We start from the raw sequence: 9556 nt of genomic DNA on the forward strand, positions 1-9556 counted from the left end.
TCAAGTCGGCACTGAGAAACTGAACCTCCGTGACAGAATTCATCCTCCCGGGTCTGACAGATGACCCCACCTTGTAGGTTTGCCTTTTCTCCTTTTTTCTCCTTGCCTTCCTGCTCAGCATCACCAGCAATCTGACCATCATCACCCTCGCTCTCCTGGTGCCCCCCTTCATACGCCTCTGTATTTATTCCTGTATAGGTTCTCCCTCCTGGAAATCTCTGTCTGCATTTCTGTCTGCATTTTGTATGAATGCAGAAATTTATGTCTGCATTCCCAACTCGTTTGTGAGCATTTCGACAGGGAACAAAATCATCTCCTATAATTGTTGTAGAACCCAGATATCCTTCTACGTCCTATAGGGGGGCACGGGGGTGGGGGGGCGTCAGAGGTCTGGCCTGCATGTCCTATGACCGTTATGTGCCCATCTGCAGACCTTTACACTACACAACCATCATGACCCCCATAGTCGGTATTTTGCTCATCCTCTGCTGCTACTTGGCAGGCTTCCTGGACACCACTTTGTCCTGCAGCTGGATTTCTGTACGACCAATTACATCAATCACTTCAGGTGTGACACTGTCCCCTTGTTGCAAATCTCTTGCTAGGACAAACAATCCGTGGAGGTACTGACATTTTATTCTGCCATGATCAGGCTGCTATCACTCTATCACTAGTGATCCTGTCCTACGTATACATCAATAAGACCGTTTTGATAATTCTGTCCACCCAGCAGAGGTGGGTCGGTGGCCCAGCAGACGCCTCCACCCAGGACCTTTGCACCTGTTCTTCCCACATGATGGTTGTCTCCCTGTCCTATGGCAGTTGTATCATCATATACATCAATCTTTCCAATAGGGAGGTGACAACCACCCAGATGGTGGCCGTTCTCAATACGTGTGTGGCCCCCATGCTCATTCCCTTCATTTACACACGGAGGAACCCACTGGTAACACAAGCATTCACAAACATGGCCTGGAAAGTCTTGTCATCCCAGAAACGAAAAGCCTTATTGGCACTCAAGTGAACCCCTAATGGACAATTCCGCTTAAAACAGTGCTTTGTACATAGTAAGCAGTTACCAAATACCATCATTACTATTACTCGTCCATCCACCGATCAACCAATCAATAGGTGGTATTTATTGACCACTTCCTGGGTTTGGAGCACTGTACTAAGTGCTTGGGAGAGTACATGCAACAAAGTTGGTAGATAGGCTCCCTGCCCACAGTGAGCTTACAGTCTAAAGGGGGGAGACAGAGTTTGCTGTGAATACATACATTAAGGATGTGTTCATAAGTGCCGTGGGACTAAGGGAGGGGTGAAAAAAGGCTGTGAATCTCAGGGCAAGGAAGCAGGAGAACAGGGAGCGAGGGCTTAGTTGGGGAAGGCCTCTCAACAGTCAGTGGTAATTTGTAGGGGGCCTGCTAAATTCAGCACTTAGTACAAAGTAAGCGCTCATTAAATACCATTGATTGATTGATTGAATTAGAGCACAGTAATGAGAGTTTAGAAGGAGAATACCAAAGTAAGTAGATAAAATACCTGCCCTCAAGGAGTTTACAATCTCCAGGGCAGGGATAGGCAGGAAAATACATTACAGGTCATGGAATCACCCAACTATAAGGGCATTTGCATAAATGTTGTGGGGGTGGATGGTAAACGCCTAAGTTCTTAGAGGGTAGAGGTGATGCAGAAAGGTGGGAAAATAGGCTGGGGAGATGAGAGATTCATCAGGGAAGGCTTCCTGGAAGAAACGTGATCTTAGTTTCGGGGAAGGGGAGAAAAGCGGATTGTTAGACTGTCCCTTCTGGACTGTAAGCTCGTTGTGAGCATGGAACATATTTACCAACTCTGCACAAAGTGCTAAATAAATACCATTGATTGATTGATTGATTGATGTGATGAAGGAGGGAGTTCCAGGCTGTGGGAAGGGAGTGAGCAAGGGGGTCAACTGCATGAGAAATGAGATTCAAGCACAGTAAGTAGGAGGGTGTTGGAGGAGTGTTGCGTTCAGGTTGTAGTGGGAGAGGAGTGAACATAGGTAAGAGGAGAGAGTGGGCTGAGCGCCTACAAATATGTCCATGATTTGCCTTTTATTGTATTGTACCACTGTGACTCCTTATTCTCTTCTCTGCAGTCAAAAATTATGTATGTTATCTATAAATGATGTATTTCATATCTTATAGATTTTAAATTATTTGTTTATTTATATTATTGTCTGTCTCTCCCTCCAAACTATAAGCTCACTGTGAGCAGGGGATGTGTCCGCCAACTCTGCTGTGTTGTGCTCCTCTGCCAAGCACTTAGTACAGTCTAGCGCTTAGAACAGTGCTTGGCACATAGTAAGCTCTTAACAAATGCCATCATCATCATTATTATTACAGGGCTCTGCACACAGTAAGCATCCAGTAAGTATAATTGATTGACCGATAAACTTCGTTCTGTTTGGCAACACTCTGACTCCATTCTCCTTCACATAATAATTATAATAATAATAGTAATAATAATAATAGTAATGGTATTTGTTAAGTGCTTACTGTGTGCCAAGCACTGTCTCTAAGCACTGAGGTAGATACAAGCTTATCAGGTTGTCCCACATGGGGATCCCAGGCTTAATCCCCATTTGACAAATAAAGTAACTGAGGCACAGAGAAATTAAGTGACTTTCTCATGTCACACAGCTGACTGGTGGCGGAACCAGGACTAGAACCCCACGACCTCTGACCCCCAAGCCCAGGTTCTTTCCACTAAGCCATGCTGCTTCACATTCCATCTCAAGCCCCCTCACCTTCCATCTATCTTCCCAAATCGAATCACTTTTCATTCAATCAATCGTATTTCTTGAGCACTTACTGTGTGCAGAGCACTGTACTAAGCGCTTGGGAAGTACAAGTCGGCAACATATAGAGACAGTCCCTACCCAGCAACTGGCTCACAGTCTTTTACCCTCGTCTCCCATTAACTGACAACAACTTGTCTGTATTTGGATCCAGGAGCCTGGAACCGTTCTCTGCGTTCCCCAGACCCTCTGAAAACATTGTGGATGGTGACGCCTAGTATAGTGCTTTGCACACAGTAAGCACTCAATGAATGTGATTGAATGAATGAATGAATGAACGATGACAATAATGATACACACACCAAAGTGTGACATGATTGATTCCATTAGTGGAAGGAATTTTGTGAGCAGCATTGCATGTGGCCATATGCTCAAGACAATTTTCTTCCCCCTGTTTATGTGTAACTTTTCGAACTTGCAAAGATTTCTTTTATTTTGCTGCCACCTTGTGGCTGAACCGAGGTCTTACCTGGATTGCACGACTGAGCAGTTCTAAAGTACATCCACTAGTTATGTTGGAAACAGTCCCTGTCTCTCATCGGGCTCACAGGCTTGATCCCCATTTGACAGATGAGGTAACTGAGACCCAGAGAAATGAGTGTGTTGCCCAAGGTCACATAGCAGACAAGTGGTGAAGCCAGGATTAGAACCCAGGTCCTTCTGATTCCCAGGCCCGTGTTGTACTCACTAGGCCATTCTACTTCCATTAGGCCATTTGCATAGCAATCTCTGGATTATTAGAGTGAGGATCGCAGAACTTCATTATGGGCCTAGTTAGTAGTGAACCTGAGCAGGGCATGCTAAGAAAGGAAATCACTCCAGATGAACTGGAACTGGACAAATCATAATGAATTGTGGTATTTGTTAAACGTTTGCTATGTACCTAACGCTATAGTAAGTGATGGGGCAGATACAAGATAATCATGTCCCACATGGGGCTTACAGTCTAAATGGGAGGGAGAGTGGGTATTGAATTCTGCTCTTAAAATGAGGAATGTGAGGCATGGAGAAGTGAAGTGACATGCCCAAGGTTGCACAGCAGGCAGGTGGCAGAGCTGGGATTGAAATAATAACAATGATAATAACTGTGGTATTTGTTAAGCACTTACTATGTGCCAAGCACTGTTCTAAGCACTGTTGTAGATACAAGGTAATCCAATATTAATCTCCATTTTACAGATGAGGGAACTGAGGCACAAAGAAGTTAAGTGGCTTGTCCAAGGTCACACAGCAGACAAGCCACGGAGCCTGGATTAGAACCAATGTCCTCTAACTCCCAAGCCCGTGTGCTTTCCACTAAACCATGCTGCTTTTCCAGGTTGAAGAAACAATCCTTGTTTTCAGGGTATTACACTCTAATAGTGTTAATGGTAGTGTTACATCCCTAAATGGATATTGAGGGAGAATGGGTATTTTTTTCTTTTAATTGCATTTATTAAGCACTTACTGAATGTCATGCACTGTATTAAGCACTGGGTAGATACAAGCTAAAGAGGTTGCACACATTCCATGCCCCACAGTACTAATCCCCATTGTATAGATGAGGTAACAGAGGCCCAGAGAAGTGAAGTGACTTTCCCAAGATCACACAGCAGAGAAATCACAATGGGTGGATTAGAACCCAGGTTCTTCTGACTCCCAGGGCCGGGCTCCTTCCACTAGGCCAAACTGTTTCTCAGTTAATCCGTTAATCATATCCAGCAGACTGGATTTTAGTTTTGCATAGCCTGATGGGTTTTCTCTGATCTTATCATAATTATGGTACTTAATAATTAATAATAATGATTATGGCATTTGTTAAACACTTACTATATGCCAAGCATTGTTCTAAGAGCTGGGGTAGATACAGAGTAATCACGTTGGGCATAATCCCTGTCCCACATGGGGCTCACAGTCTTACTCCCCATTTTGCAGATGAGGTAACTGAGGCACAGAGAAATGAAGTGACTTGCCCAAGGTCACACAGCACATAGGTGGCAGGGCCAGGATTAGAACCATGACCTTCTGACTCCCAGGGCTGTGTTCTATCCACTGTGCTATCCACTGTGCCAGGCACTGTACTAAACACTGGGGTAGATAATTAGATAATTAGATAGGACAAAGTCCATGTTGCACATGGGGCTCACAATCTGAATCCCAATTTGCAGGTGAGGCAAAAGACTTCAAGCATATAGGGGGAACAATGGTTATGGCAGAATAGAGTCCCTTCTTGGAGAAGCAGCATGGCATAGTGCATAGAGCAAGGGCCTGGGAGACAGAAGGCCCCAGGTTTTAATGCCATCTACACACATTGTCTGCTATGCCAACTTGGAAATGCCACTTAGCTTCTTGTTACCTCAGTTCCCTCATCTGTAAAATGGGGATTAAGACTGTGAGCCCTGTGTGGGCCAGGGACTGTGTCCAACCAGTTTATCTTGTATCTACTCCAGTGTTTAGAACAGTGACTGCACATAGTCACTCTTAACAAATATCACAATTATTATTAGTATTATCATTATAATTACTGGCTCTTCCAAAATCCAACTAGGTGTTCAAATGAAGAGGGGTCAAAAGGGAGAAAATATTATAAACACCGTAATACAAATAATGTATGTCTTTGTGATACAAAGGGAAATGGCTTTCAGAACCAAAAACCCTGGAGAAGCAACATGATCTGGTGGGAAGAGCACATCCCTGGAAGTCAAAAGACTTGGGTCCTTACCCCAGCTCTGCCATTTGTCTGCTATGTGACCTTGGACAAGTCACTTCACTTATCTGGGCCTCACTCGCCTCATCTGTAAAATTGGGATTAAGTCTCTGAGCTCCAGGTGGGACAGAGACTGTGTTCAAACTGATTATTTGTTTCTATCCGAGCACTTAGTATTCACTCATTCATTCATGCTGCTTGGAGAAGCAGCATGACTCAGTGGAAAAAGCACGGGCTTTGGAGTCAGAGGTCATAGGTCCAAATCCCAGCTCCACCAACTGTCAGCTATGTGACTTTGGGCAAGTCACTTAACTTCTCTGTGCCTCATTTACCTCACCTGTAAAATGGGGATTAAAACTGTGAGCCCCCCGTGGGACAACCTTATCACCTTGTAACCTCCCCAGCGCTTAGAACAGTGCTTTGCACATAGTAAGTGCTTAACAAATACCATTATTATTATTATTATTCATGCATACAATCATTCATTCACTCATTCGTATTTATTGAGCGCTTACTGTGTGCAGAGCACTGTACTAAGCGCTAGGAAAGTACACTTTGGCAACAGATAGAGACAATCTCTACCCAACAACGGGCTCACAGTGTAGAAGGGGGAGACAGGCAACAAAATAAAACAATAACATCAATAAAATAAAAATGGATAAATATAATTATCGGTATATACACATCATTAATAGAATAAATAGAATAATAAAATAAATATGTACAAATGTACACAAGTGCTAGAGCAGAAGGAGGGATTGGGGCGATGGGGAGGGTAGGAGGAGCAGAGGAAATACAATCGTATTCATTGAGTGATTACTGTGTGAAGAGCACTGTACTAAGCACTTGGGAGAGTACAACAATAAACAGTTACATTCCCTGCACCCAACGAGCGCACCGTTCAGCGTGGGGGAGACAGACATCAGTACAAATAAATGAAATTACAGATATGTACGTAAGTGCTGTGGGGCTGGGAGTTGGGTAGAGCAAAATGAGCAAATCAGGGCAACGCAGAAGAAATTGGAAGATGAGGAAAAGTGGGGCTTAGTCTGGGAGACCTCTTGGAGGAGATGTGCTATCAATAAAGTTTTGAAGTGGGGGACGGTAATTGTCTGTCAGATTTGAGGAGGGAGGGCACTCCAGGTCAGAGGCTGGATGTGGGCTAGCAGTTCGCAGGGAGGCAGGCGAGATCAAGGCACAGTGAGACAGTTAGCACTAAAGGAGCTGGTTTGTGAGGGCTGGGTTATAGAAGGAGAGAAAAGAGGTGAGGTAGGAAGGGGCAAGGTTATGGAGTGCTTTAAAGCCAATTGTGAGGAGTTTTTGTCTGATGCAGATGTGGATGGGCAACCACTAAAGTTTTTTGAGGGGTGGGATGACATGTCCTGCACATTTTTTAGAAAAATGATCTGGGCAGCAGAGTGAAGTATGGACTAGAATGACGAGAGACAGGTAACTAGGAGGTCAACAAGGAGGCTGATGCAGAAATATAGGCAGGATATAATGAGTGATTGTATTACTGTGGTAGTAGCATGGATAGAGAGGAAAGGGTGGATTTTATGATGTTGTCAAGGTGGGACTGGCAAGAGTTAGTGATGGATTGAGTATGTGGGTTGAACAGTGCTCTACACACAGTAAGCCCTCAATAAATACGATTGAATGAATGATAACCCCAAGGCTTTGAGCCTGTGAGACAGGAAGAATGGTGGTGTCATCTACAGTGATGAGAAAGTCAAGGGGAGGACAAAGTTTGGGTGGGAAGATAAGTAGCTCTGATTTGAACATGTTAAGCTTGAGGTGATGGGAGGACATCCAAGTAGAGATGTCGTGAAGGTAGGAGGAGATGCAAGACTGGAGAGAGAGAGAGAGAGAGAGAGAGAGATCAGAGCTGGAGATGTAGATTCGGGTATCATCCGCATAGAGGTGGTAGTTGAAGCCATGGGAGTGAATGAGTTCTCCAAGGGAATGGGTGTAGATGGAGAATAGAAGGGGACCCAGAACTGAACTTTGAGGGATTCCCCTCCACAGTTAGGGGGTGGGAGACAGATTAGGAGCCCACAGGGAAACTGAGAATGAATGGCCAGAGACATAAGAGGAGACTCAGGAGAGGAAAGAGCCAGTGAAGTCAAGGTTAAATAACATTTCTAGTAGAAGGGGGCCGTCCACAGTGTCAAGAGCAGCTAGGCGGCCAAGGAGGAGTAGGTTGCATTAGAGGTCACCGGATTTGGCAAGAAGGAGATCATTGGTACCTTTTGAGAGGGTGTTTTTTGTTGAGTGAAGGAGATGGAAGCCAGAATGGAAGGGATAAAGGAGAAGCTGGTGTAGAAGCTAGCTCAAGGAGTTTGGAAAGGAATGGAGTGAGGGAGGTGGGGCAATAACTCGAGGGAGCCGTGGGGTCAAGGAAGGTTTTTTTTAGGATAGGGGAGACAAGGGCATGTTTGAAAGCAGTGGAGAAGAATTCATTAAGAACGCAAATGGTTGAAGATGGCTGTTAATGCTGGAAGAAGGGAGGGGGCAAGAGTTTTGATAAGGTGCCCGGAACATAATAAGAGCTTAACAAATACTGTTTTTAACAAAAGGACATTTCAAGCTATACGGAAGGTTTTCTTCCCAGAATCTTCCCCAGGGCTGATTTCATGCCCCGGTTCCTCAGGCTGTAGATGAGGGGGTTCAGGGCAGGGGGCACCACGGCCTAGATCATGGACAGGAACAAATCCAGGGCAGATGGGGAATCTGCCGTCGGCTTTGAGTAGGTGAAGCTACTCATTGAGAGAAAATAAAATCTCCAAGACGAGGTGGGGCAGTCAGGGGGCGAGCGCTTTAGAACGGCCCTCTGCCGATGGCATCCGCAGCACAGTGGAAATGATGCAAACATTAGACACAACCATGGAAACAAAACAGGCGAGGGCGAGACTTCTAGTTCGCAGAGAGACTCCCACTTCTGTAACGTTGCCTTTACTATGGGCTATTCTTACGAGCTGGGGTATGTCACAGAAGAGCTGTTGGATCATGTTGCAACCACAGTAGGGTCCAGAGAAGGTGGCAGCCGTGACCATCATTCCAGCAAGGCCGCTGAGCCAGGAGGCAGTCGTCATCTTCCCACAGGCCCTTTTGCTCATGACGACATCATAGAGCAGGGGGCGGCAGATGGAGGCGTAGCGGTCATAGACCATTGCCGTGAGGATGCCCATCTCAGCACACGCCAGGGAGATGAAGAAGAACGCTTGAAGAACACAGTCTGGGAATCGAATATCACACCTGTGGTCCAGGGAATTGAAAATAGATTTGGGGATGGTGACGGAGATGCAGCAGACGTCTATGAAGGAGAGGTTGCTGAGGAAGTACATGGGGGTGTGGAGGCGCCAGTCGAGGGTGGTGATGGTGACAATGAGGAGATTCCCCGTCAGGGCCACCAGGTAGATCAGAAGGAAGAGACCAGCGCAGACCAGCTGCAGCTCCCGGACCTCCAAGAAACCCAGGAACAGGAATCTAGTCACACGTGTACAATTAGCCATTCCTGTCCTGTGATCCCCTTAGCTTCTTGAAGGGGGGAAGAGAATGGAGATTTAGAAGAAAGGATAATGCTATTTGGTCTCCAAACCACCGGAGACTGTACAATTAAATCTCCTTGTGGACAGGGAACGTGTCTACCAACTCTGTTACTGTGTACTCTCCCAAGGGCTTCGTACAGTGCTCCTCACACAGTAACTGCTCAATAAATACCAATTATTGATGGGTTAACTGATTAATGCCTGTCTCCCTCTGCAGACTGTAAGCTTACTATGGTCAGGAAACATGTCTATCAACTCTGTTTTTATCTTACTTCCCCAAGCACTTAGTATCGTGATCTGAACATAGTAAGGACTCAATAAATACAATTGTTTGAGAGCTGACAATGATTGACATCCGACACAGATATCTCTGCTATATTGTATTCTCCTAAGCACTTAGTGCAGTGCTTTGCCCAAAGTAAATATTCAATAAATACAATTAATTGATTTATTGGTAGTAAGAGTAAAGGTATCTTAGTGCCC

The sequence above is a fragment of the Tachyglossus aculeatus genome, unplaced genomic scaffold (genome assembly GCF_015852505.1).
Source record: "Tachyglossus aculeatus isolate mTacAcu1 unplaced genomic scaffold, mTacAcu1.pri scaffold_105_arrow_ctg1, whole genome shotgun sequence".
NCBI lineage: Eukaryota > Metazoa > Chordata > Mammalia > Monotremata > Tachyglossidae > Tachyglossus > Tachyglossus aculeatus.